This window comes from Symphalangus syndactylus, chromosome 21 (assembly GCF_028878055.3).
Source record: "Symphalangus syndactylus isolate Jambi chromosome 21, NHGRI_mSymSyn1-v2.1_pri, whole genome shotgun sequence".
Classification (NCBI taxonomy): domain Eukaryota; kingdom Metazoa; phylum Chordata; class Mammalia; order Primates; family Hylobatidae; genus Symphalangus; species Symphalangus syndactylus.
The window spans coordinates 79,935,119-79,946,675 of NC_072443.2; the positions used below are offsets into that span (position 1 = coordinate 79,935,119).

The 11,557-nt window shown below is 43.0% G+C and overlaps 1 long non-coding RNA gene across 1 annotated transcript in view; it reads left to right on the forward strand.

Annotated features, from left to right (window-relative positions):
• The window catches only part of LOC134735497 (uncharacterized), a 100,588-nt gene extending 90,067 nt beyond the window's left edge, over positions 1 to 10,521 (forward strand). The window contains exons 4-6 of the long non-coding RNA XR_010118680.1: positions 4,368 to 4,482; positions 5,210 to 5,375; positions 8,575 to 10,521. This is a non-coding gene — a long non-coding RNA (uncharacterized lncRNA). The remainder of the gene's footprint in view (positions 1 to 4,367; positions 4,483 to 5,209; positions 5,376 to 8,574) is intronic.
• Positions 10,522 to 11,557: the final 1,036 nt, after the last annotated feature.

Consider the following 11,557-nt stretch of genomic DNA (forward strand, 5'->3'; position numbering starts at 1 on the left):
CTGCCATTTCTCCCGACCAGCTGGTGCCACATTTGGTTCTGCCACTGGGAGGCACCAGAGGGAGATGGCAAAGTTGGAGGATTTAAGAGGGCCTCTCACCTTCTAGTTCCCATCAGCTTCACCCTGGCAATAGCAGTTAGTTTCAGTCTCTAGCTTTCTCAACACGCTCAGTACCAGCCTCTTAATCATTACTCTGCTCCGTAATTTACAAAATGTTCCTACTTAAAAATGCCAGCCAGATGCAATGGCTCAGTGTGTAATCCCAACGCTTTGGGAGGCAGAAGCAACAGGATTGCTTGAGGCTAGGAGTTTAAGACCAGCCTGGGCGGTATAGCGAAACCCCATCCCTGCAAAAAGTTTGAAAGTTAGCCAGGTGTGGTGGTGCACACCTCTAGTCCCAGCTGTTCAGCAGGCTGAGGTGGGAGGATCACTTGAGTCTGGGTGTATGAGGCTGCAGTGAGCTATAATTATGCCACTGCACACCAGCCTGGGCAACAGAGTGAGACCCTGCCTCAAAACAACAACAACAAAAACCACCTCTGGTGTTTGTGTGTGTGTGTGTGTGTGTTTGTGTGTGTGTTTTAAATCTCAGCTCTGTGTGTACAATTTCACTCACAACAAAGAAGAGAAGCATCAACAGCCGGTACAATAGGGAGCGGGGTCCCCTCCTTCCTAAAGATCCAATTTCATCCCCGGTGGTGGATAAGGCTAAGAAGATAAAAAATGACCTTTCACCTCCGGGGACGGTAATGTAAAATTAATTTGAGGCTTTGAACCTAATGAGCTGACCCATCCTTGTGCGTACCCCATGAATAACACAGTATGTGCACAGCCAGCAGCCCAGCGATCTTTCTTCCTCAGATGGGGCTTGGGATGAGAAGGGGGATGAGAAAGAAACTCATTTTGAAAACTAATCCTCAGAGGAGAGAGGTCTGCTAGGTCTTCATAAACCCAGTATTAGAGGGAGGAAGGGGGGGAGGGGAGCAAGAGAGAGAGACACGGAAAGAGAGAGAGAATTACGTGCTTTTAATCTGCTTAGCTTTTCACTGCTGAATAGCTAAAGGGCTCAGACAGGCAAGAGTATTGTGAGGTGGTTAAGTCCATGAACTTGGAGTTAGACCCCTTGTGGTCTAGGCTTGATTTGTGACTTTTTAGCTGTGTGATCTCCAGCATGTTTTTAAACTTGTGTTTTTGGGATGTTTGGATTAGACAGTACGTGGAAAGTGCTTGTGTTTAGGTTAAGAATCTGGTTATTTTTGCATTTTTTGACGGTGATTGAGGAAGGGGGGAGCACTTCGAGGGTGATTTATCCACAGAATATGAAGTCTGAGGTTTCTGCTCTGACAAGAGGAAATGTCTAACAGCAGAAGACAAAAGTGAAACCGAGCTGATGCGAATCACTGGGAAACTAGCTTTGGCACCTCCAGAGAATGAACTGTTTCATAGCCTAGCTGACCAGCCATGAAAATGGCTGCCTGGAGAGGCAGTGATCAGTCCATCCCTGCAGGTATGCAAACGGAAGCTCTCTCCACTGTATGAAACGATGTGTTCACTTATTTCTTTTTTTTTTTTTTGAGACAAAGTCTTGCTCTGTCTCCAGGCTGAAGTGCAGTGGTGCCATCTCGGCTGGCTGCAACCTCCCCTTGCCAGGTTCAAGTGATTCTCCTGCCTCAGCCTCCTGAGCAGCTGGGATTACAGGCACATGCCACCACACCCAGCTAATTTTTTTTTTTTTTTTTTTTTTTTTTTTGTATTTTTAGTAGAGACAGGGTTTCACCATGTTGGTCAGGATGGTTTCGATCTCTTGACCTCGTGATCCACCCGCCTCGGCCTCCCAAAGTGCTGGGAGTACAGATGTGAGCCATCGTGCCCAGCCTGTGTTCACTTATTTCTAAGGATCTTTCTCCCATTCAAATGCTGGCTATTCCACTTGCTAATTGTGTTGCCTGGGTCACTGAATTTCTTGGAGGCTGGGCTGCTTTATCTGTGGAATCAGGCCAATGGTGCTATTGGCCTCCTTCTTATGATCTCCCTCCCTTTCCCTTTTACTCCATCCCTGCCACAAACTAATGCTCATGATGTGCTGGGCACTGTGCTAGGCTTGGGAGATACTCAGAGGAAGAAGATGGTGTAAGCACTCCCCGGGAAAATACTCAAACATTTAGTTTTAGGTTTAGAAGAAGACAGACAGATGAACAGATAATTATAAAGCAATTCCATAGATGCACTGATGAGGTATGCATTGAGTATTCTGGAAGCACAGGGGAGTGAATCTAACTCTTCAGGTGTAAGGCAGAGATGGGGTCAGAGAATGCTTTAGTATTGGGCATTGGTGTAATAATTGGATGGTGGGGTATCTCCGGCAGAGGAAGCCAGATGAACAAAGACCCAGGGACAAGAAGACAGCAGGGTGTGCAAGGAACTATATAAAAGGCAGCACAGCCGGGATGCAAAATGTGAGGGAAGAGTAATGGGAGATGAGACTGAAGAGGTAGACAGGGCCTAGCTAGATCACAGGGGCTGTGATCTTCCATGTTACAAATGTGAACCATGAAACATCAGGCTGATTTTAAGTAGGAGACTGGCATGCTTGGGTTTCCGTTTGGAAGGACCTCTCTGGAGACTGTATAGAGGATGAGTTAGGAGGAGGCAAGGCCAGACCACCAGCTGGCAGTGTTGAAGTCAGGAAGTCATCTAAGCTAGAATGACGATGCCACACAACATGCTTCTTACGGGGTTGTGGTGAGAATCTGATGACAGAATGCCCTGGGAAGCTTGTTGTAAAACATGAACTGCTTCCCACAAGCCAAGGGTCATTAGAATTATGATCACTGTATAAAACATTGATTTGGGTGCCCATTATATAAACTGGGTCCCCCCATCACTTACCCAAACGGTGGCAACAAAATCCATACATTTGGTCAAAACCAGTATAAATGGTTGTTGTGCTTATCAAGAACCCTTTAAAAAGTAATGAAACCACTGGGTTGAGAAATAATTGTGCAGAAGCTTCTGGAATACAAAGGACTAAATTTTGGTGCCGCTGGAAAGAATGGGGGAGAGAAGCACAATATTAAATTTTGGGCAAACTTGAAATGCACAATTAAATGCAGGCAAACTGGGAGGTCAGATGATACTCTTTGAATAAAACTTATAATAGATTTGGCACAAGAGGGTACTGGAGATGGGCCCAAATGTCTCAAATTTGCTGAACTGTTTTTGCAGACAGCTGGGAATTTACCAGCATTTTCCTTTTTTTTTTCTTTTTAACCAGAATATTTTGGATTTTATAGACATGCCCTGGAATGCCCCATCTCGGGAAGGCTAGAGGAATGTCTCAGTGCAAGTGTGGTGTCTGCTTCTAGTGATGTTTATGGCAGAGCTGAAAATTGTCTTTAAAATTAACAATGGATGTGCATAAATCTTCCTCAGTTACCTAGCAACTGATACAAGACAATGCTGAGGTTCACAGGGCTGGGCGGAGGTAAACCTGTTTTAGGAAATACCTGGGAGCATTTTAGTAATGCCTGGAGATTGCTTGGAGGGAAAGGAAAACAAATTAACATGACTAATTAAATGTTTGAATTCCTTTGTTTTTTGTTTTTGGTCCTGGGTTGGTTTTTTTTTTTGGTAAAAATTGAATCAAATAACAAAAAGCTTTCCTAAATCTATGAGGTTTCTAGCAACAACGAGGGGTTTACAAAGACTACTAATTTCTGAGGCCCCTTTCAAGGCTAAAATTGTTGGCCACATATTGGCTGTATTGCCTCATGAGTAAAATGAGAGGTTAAACTAGGGGAACTGTAGTTTCATCCACATTTCTAGGGTATATGGTGCAACACGGCTTTTAGACCAGTTTTGTTGAATCAGACACCAAAGGCATGAATCTGGAATCAAAGTGAATTTTTTTAAAAAGAAAAGATGTTGAAATAATGAAGCGAAGAGACATGGGACTTAAGGAATACATACGCACACACACACACGCCTACACACACATACATTTATTCTCCGTGTGTATGCATGTATGCATTTTTATTTATAAAAATCAGTTTATACATTAGGGTCTAGGTTACAGATTCAATGCTACATGGCCCAGCAGGTGACACAGCTACGTCCCTTGCCCAGGAACCACAGTGAGCCAGAGTATGGGGGCCTAGAGCTTCCAGATCTGTTGATTTTCAAATAGCCAGAAATCCAGAATTTGTGTAGAATCTCCTGTTGTTAAAATATTGACAACTAATTTGAAGTGTTTTTAAGAAGCACTGTGTGGGCTAAACAAAGTGAATCTGCCTTAAAGCAAAAGTTCCAAATGTGTAATTATCTTTTTACATATTATATGGTTAATTAAGACTCACTTTATTTGACAGGGTGAAGACAAGCTTGTGCAGGCCACTGGCTAACACAGTTCATCCCATGCCTCCTACATACCAAGCACTGTGCCATGCGCTTTTCACGTCTGGCATCCTCAGAATCCTCCAAAATGTGGGTAATATGGTTTGGCTGTGTCCCAACCCAAATCTCATCTTGAATTGTGGCTCCCGTAATCCCCACATGTTGTGGGAGGGACTTGGTGGGGGATAATTGAATCATGGGGGCAGTTTCTCACATACTATTCTCATGAAAGTGAATAAGTCTCATGAGATCTGATGTTTTTATAAGGGGTTTCTACTGTGGCTTGGCTCTCATTGTCTCTTGCCAATGTCATGTACAAAGTGCCTTTGGCCTTCTGCCATGATTGTGAGGCCTCCCCAGATATGTGGAACTGTGAGTCCATTAAATCTCTTATTCTTCCCAGTCTCAGGTATCTCTTTATCAGCAGCTTGAAAATGGACTAATACAGTGGGTGTTATTTATCACAAGAGTTTGGTCTCTAGCATAAACATGAGGATGCTGAGGCTGGGATGCTAAAATTTTTGGCCACATATTAGCTGTATTGACTATGTAGCCAATATGTAATACATAGCCAAAAATTTCAGCATGCAGGGGTGTGCTGAAGATCAGGTAGCTCCTGAGTCCTAGACCCTCCATTTCAAGTCCCATCTCTCTGACTCTAACTCTCCAGCTGCCTGCTCTTAGGACTCTGACTCACCTGAAACATTTCTCTGAAGATGTGTTAGGAAGCTGTCTTAGTTTGCTAGGGCTGTCATAACTGAGTACCACAGACTGGGTGGTTTAAAAAACGGACATTTATTTTCTCCTAATTCTGCAGGCTGGAAGTCCAAGATCAAGGCTGGTTTCTTCTGAGGCCTCTCCCGCTGGCTTGCAGATGGCTGTCTTCTCCCTGTGTCTTCATATGGTCTTCCGTGTGTGTGTGTGTGTGTGTGTGTGTGTGTGTGTCCCCTGATCTTTTCTTATAAGGACACCAGTTATATTAGGTAAGGAGCCACCTGAATGACCTATGTTTATCTTACTTACCCCTTTAAAGATTCTATTTCCAGATACAGTCACATTCTGAAATATCAGGGATTAGGACTTGAACATATGAATTTTGGTGCGGAGGGGGGTGGCATAATTCAACCTGAAACAGAAGCCATCAAATTTTTTCCCTCATTTGTTTCCCTTGAATATTATTATTGGAAGGACAGAGAGAGATTTCCTGAGCCCAGGGAATTGGAGCACCTGAGGGGAGGTGCTTATCTCCTGACCTCCACCCCACTAGGCGACCTGGCTGGCCGCAGCTCAGCCCCAGAAGAAGTGGTATATTCGCACACTGGAGCCACAGTTAACCAGTTCCCAAACCACAGCTTCAATATTTTAAAATGCATAAAACATGAGATCACATTTAGCAATGGCACTGTTTTATTTGGCATCACTGGGTATATCCGCGTGTCTTCATCTAAAATAATACTGATGCAGATGAGAAGCATTATTTATCATGTCAAAAATTAGAAACAGCCTCAGTGTCCAACAATGGGGTTTAATAGGGTAGAATTTTATGCAGCCTTTGGAAACTGCTGTGGAAAAGTATTTGTTGTGTGAGGAAATAATCATGACAGATGAAGTGGGGGGAAAAAGCAGGTTGCAAAGAAACAGGTATAGTTGGATCCCAATTTTTTGAAAAAGGTTTATTACATGTGCATATTTATATGTATATATGTGTGTATATATGTGTTCATCTGGAAGGCTATACTCCAAAATATTTAAAATTGTTTTCTTGCAGTGATGGAATTATGTGTACTTTAAGTTTTTTTCTTCTGTTTTTCTAAGTGTGTGTCCCATATTTTCTAAAATAAACATATTACTTTTGCAATTCAGGGGAAAATCTTAAAGATAAAAATCTTGATAACCACTCGGTTTGTAGAAAGTTTCCTCTAACTTAGCCTTTTTCATAAGGAGCTGCCTCACAGCTTTCCACATAGGGCTGCATTTACAAAAATGTAATTTACTCACCATTTTCCAGATACAGCTCTCAGCCACAATTACCTGGATTCTAGAATAATTTTTGTGACTGGCCTGAGAACCTCTTCTCTATTTTTGTTTTTCCACCTGGCACTATTTTCTCATTAAAGGACTTTTAGGAGTAAATGCAGAGAAAGGGTGGAGCCCCAAAGACCTGGAAAAAAAAAAGCCCTTAAAATAAATAAATCAGTGGACTAGTTTAATGTGTCTAAAATATCATCCAAGGAGACCCAAAAAGAAGCAGGATGTAACTTCACAGTGACTTTGTTCCTTCTATTTCTCTTTACTTATTTGAGAGATCCTTTAAGCACACTTCCCTTTTAACAGAATGTGCTTTGGCTAAATAATCCTGTGAGGTTATGCTTTTACAAAGGAGAGGTTCGTGGAGGATAATGCTGTCAGGCTTGGAAGCGGCAGTAGAGATCACGTTGCCCAGCTCTTGGCATCATTGGTTCCCAAAGCTCTGAATCCCCTGGAGAGTTTTGTAAAAGGTCAGCTCTCCACAACATGACAGAAATAGAAGGGGCCTGGGGCTGTGGGTTGTGAAAGCTGTGGTTCTTTTGATGCTCAACCAGGTTGAGGAACCCACTTCCCTATGGCTCCTGCATTCCCTCCGCAATGTCACAATAGGTGATTACATGAACACTTGTAGAGATGGAAAATTTTCTACCTCAAGAGCTAGCATTTTCCATTCTTGGACTGCTGTGCCTATTGCAATTCTTTTTTTTTTCCCATATAATCTGGATTCCTCCAATTCAGGGAGCAAAAAATGGAGACATTTCGTTAGGGTAACCCAAATGAATCCCAAGGCCCCATGTAGTCCAATCTCTGCGTAGAGTCACATCTTCCAAAGCGAAAATCATTACAATGGAAACTTTACCTGCAATACCCAGAGAATGTTATAAGGGACCCAACTGATAACTCATGGTAGCATTTCTCAAAATCCTTTTCTCTTTCTTTCTTGATTTTCTGTTATACCAGAGCTTCTCATTCGCCACCCGAAACCCAAACATCTCCAAGAGCAGCCCACTTGCCCTTTCAGGCTCTCTGTCTTTGACCTCTGTGCTCTCCCAGCAATACAGTATTTAGGTTGATTTTGCCTCTCTGATTGCCTTCATCCCTCTCTCTGCCTTGCCCGTTACCCAGACTTCTCACAACAAAGGAGAGCCCACGAAATGTCTCATAAACAAAAATCTTTCCTCCTTTCTTCTGTTCTACCTGGGCCTGTTTCTTTTTGCCCAACATCCTGATTTTGCATGTTTTTAAGCCAGAAACTGGGGAAAGGAGAAGCAGATATCAAAGACAAAATTCCCTTTATTGAAAATGACAGGAAAGGGTTAAAATTGGGCACTGTTGCACATTAATAAGCCTTGTGTCTCGGCTGGGCGCGGTGGCTCACGCCTGTAATCCCAGCACTTTGGGAGGCCGAGGTGGGTGAATCACGGGGTCAGGAGATCGAGACCACGGTGAAACCCCGTCTCTACTAAAAATACAAAAAATTAGCCGGGCGTGGTGGCGGGTGCCTGTAGTCCCAGCTACTCGGAAAGGCTGAGGCAGGAGAATGGCGTGAACCCGGGAGGCGGAGCTTGCAGTGAGCCGAGATTTCGCCACTGCACTCCAGCCCGGGCGACAGAGCGAGACTCCATCTCAAAAAAAAAAAAAAAAAAAAGCCTTGTGTTCATCACAGTAATGACTTCCTCATCTGCCATTGCAAGACCACAGACCCCTACATGGTTTACACATTTGCTCCTCATTCTTCTTGCCATCTCCCCACCCCTAACAGGTGTCATAGGTGTTCCCAAACAAATCCCATCGACTACCAACTCAGGTATGTATTTTTTTTCCCCATGCCCTACTCTAGTTCCCTCCCTCTGATAATGTCTATGGCTAAGTTCTTCCCTGATTACCATGTTGGGCGATATTAAACAGTACTGCTTCATGCACCAGTGACTTACAGTGAATTATGTCATCACACTTAGAATTTTAGTCTCTGCATGAGCTAAACCTGATGACTTAATTTCTCTGTGTGTCAGCTTCCTCATCTGTAAATGGGCAACCATAAAAATCTTACTCAAGGGGTCGTGAGAACTTGAGTAAAGTGCTTAGCACTGCAAAATGTTGGCTCTCTACATATACCAACATTTCCATTTTTCTTTTTACCATTCTTTTTTGAAGGGGACAGGAAGAAGAGAAAGGTGAGTCTGCTAGGAAGTGAAGAGGACCTGGTGAAGACTTAGAGCAGGAGCCAGCAAGCTATGCTAGACCAAACTGGACCTACTGCCTGCTTTTGTAAATCAAGCTTTATTGAAACACTGTCACTCTCCTTCATCTATGGCACTTTTGTACTACAATTGCAGAGTTGAGTTGTTGCGATAAAGACTGTATGATCCACAAAGCCTTAAATATTTCCTATCTGACCCTGTACAGAAAAATTTGCCAACTCCTGATTTAGAATATAAAAACAGAATCACTTTTTCATACACTTTGCCAATGATGAGATGAATGTCATATGAGGCTTTCTCTTTCAAGTGAAGTGGTTAACTGTTGTCAGAGTTTCTGCATCTGAGTCAACCCTTACCGACAGCAAGAGTTAATATCTCTGAGGCCTAATCCAAAATAAGGTTATGTTCTTTAGAAGCCTGGCCACTTCTCCTAGGAATACAAGGAATGCAGTGTGAGATAGCATTGCACTTCTGGTAAGGCCACTGGGACAGGGATGCCCAAGGGCTCATGCATGTCCGTGCTTCTCCTCTTCTTAGGCACAAAGCTAGATGATGCTTCTCAGTTCTCTTGCAGTAAAGGAGGCCACGTCTCAAGCTTGTGCCAATGAAATTTGGGGAAAATATGTCCACCACTCCTCACTGACTCTTCACCTTCTCTTTTCTTGTCTGCAGGTCAGACTCAAACAATCCAGTGGGACACTCTGAAATTTAGAGGAAGTGGTCCAATAGAATTTTCTGGAATTATGGAAATCTTCTATTTTGTGCATCCAGTGTAGCAGAATCTAGTCACAGGTGGCTTTTGAGAACTGGAAATATGGCTAATGCAACTGAGAAAGTGAATTTTTACTTTTGACTCATTTAAATGTAAATGATCACATATGACATCACTGCCATATTGGACATTGCAGTTCTGGAAGATGGCAGATGCAGCCCTTAGAAGAATCATCGGCCTGAATGTCTGGGCGGAGCATAGCACTACCTTCCCACTCGCTCTTCCCCTCCTCTCACCCCCTCCCCTGCCTCACTTGCATCAGACTGTGATGTGAGCAAAAGCATGAAACAGCTCTTTTGATAGGCCTGTGAGACTTGCTGTTTATTGGACTAGCTAGGCTGCTCTGACTCATACACACCCGAATCGTGGCAACCACTTTTATGAAGAAATGACAATTCAGTCTACTACTTGTCCATGTTACATGCCCAAGGAATGTGAGGGGCCTCTGCTTGGATCTAGTTTTCAACCTAGTCTGTGGCATTGATTATCCTGTTTAAAAGACAAAAGAGGTGACTTCATGGGCACTTAACATCTTGGCCATACTGACCCCAGCTGCACGCTATGTAGGAAGTTTTAGTCCATTTAAACTGAAGTTCCAATTTTTTTTTTACAACCATTTAAAATTGTCCATGTCCCATACATGACAGAGAAAGGGTTGTCTGGTTGGATGATTTTTGGCTCACAAAAAAAGAACACAAAAGAAAAGCATACGTTTTAATACTCAAGAGACCAAATTCTCTGCTGAAGAGGAAATGAACTACATATCCAGAAGGGTCCTGCCAAGAGGCCAAACAGGCTGTACTCTCTTGGGGGAGTTCTCAGTGGTGATGAGAACTTTTTTTTTTTTTTTTAAGTCATTTCCAAGGTGAGATACTGACTTGCTGCGGGAGCAGGAAAACTGGTCTTTCATTGCTAGCAGCAGAGTAAGGGTCTTGCAAGTTTCAGGCAGCAGCAGAGAAAGCATCTTGCAAGTTTCAGTCCAAAGCAAGAAGAGCTAGGATTGCACCAGCCATCTCACCTACTCTGTGCTCACCTGTTTCTGGATGAACCACGGTGACATCTGTTTTATTGTAAAGAGAACCAATTTTGGAATCAAATGGAACCTGTATTAAAATCCTGAATCCGTCACTAGCTTGGACAAGTCACTTCAATTCTCTGAACCTTGTTTTATTCCAGTTAGGAATAATAGTAAGCCAGTCCCACAGAGCTGTAGCAAGGTGAAAATGAATGGTGGTCGGTAGAAGCATTTAAAACAGGGCTTCATACAGAGCCAGTACCTGGGGAGACTGAGGTTTTGAACCACATAGTTCCATTCTGGCAAATCACAGAGGGGCTGTAGGATGGTCCTTTAAGGAGGATGTGTTATGGGTTAATTGGAACAGTGCTTCTTAAACTCCAGTGTGCATTCATATTGCTTAGGGGTTTTGTTTAAATGCAGATTCTGAGTTACGAGGATTATGCAGTCTGAATGAGCTTGCAGATAATTTCATGGCTACTGGTCTCCGACATCACCTTTGAGAAGCAAAGAATTAAAGGTCTTGTCCTGATCTGTCTCCTTCTCCTGTTATCTATGCAAAAGAGATAGACTGTCTACTTTGCATAGTGAGACGGCAGGTACAAAGGTAGGATGAGGATAATGTAGCAGGAACACAGAGAAGGAAAATCTAGGAGGATGAGTAAAGAAATCATGGGAAAAGAGACAGATTCAAGGCTGTCAATCCTGACTAGACTTTAAATTCACCTGGAGAGCTTTAAAAAAACTAGCCATTGTCTGGTCCCAGGAACACTGATTTAATTGATTAGGATGGGGCCAGACATGACATATTAAAGAAAATAACTCCCCAGATTATTCTAGTGTGTAGCCAGGGTTAAGAACCGCTGGGCTAGAAAAATGAGACAACTTTCCCAGATGGAAAGAATCAGGAAGGGGCCTTATCAAGATATTATGTCAGGTTTGGTTTTCAGGGGGCTGATAGGAAAGAAAAAGAAATGCTTCATGGAAATTGCAGGTAAGACAGGCCAGTTGGTTGAAACCTTGAAAAATCAGACCATTTGATCAAATTGTGCCCAAAACATGAAATCTCTGCCTCAACCAAAATAATCACTTACCTCTGGGCTTTTAAAGCAACCTGTTTGTCTGTTGGGAAGCTAGGGTAAATGTGAG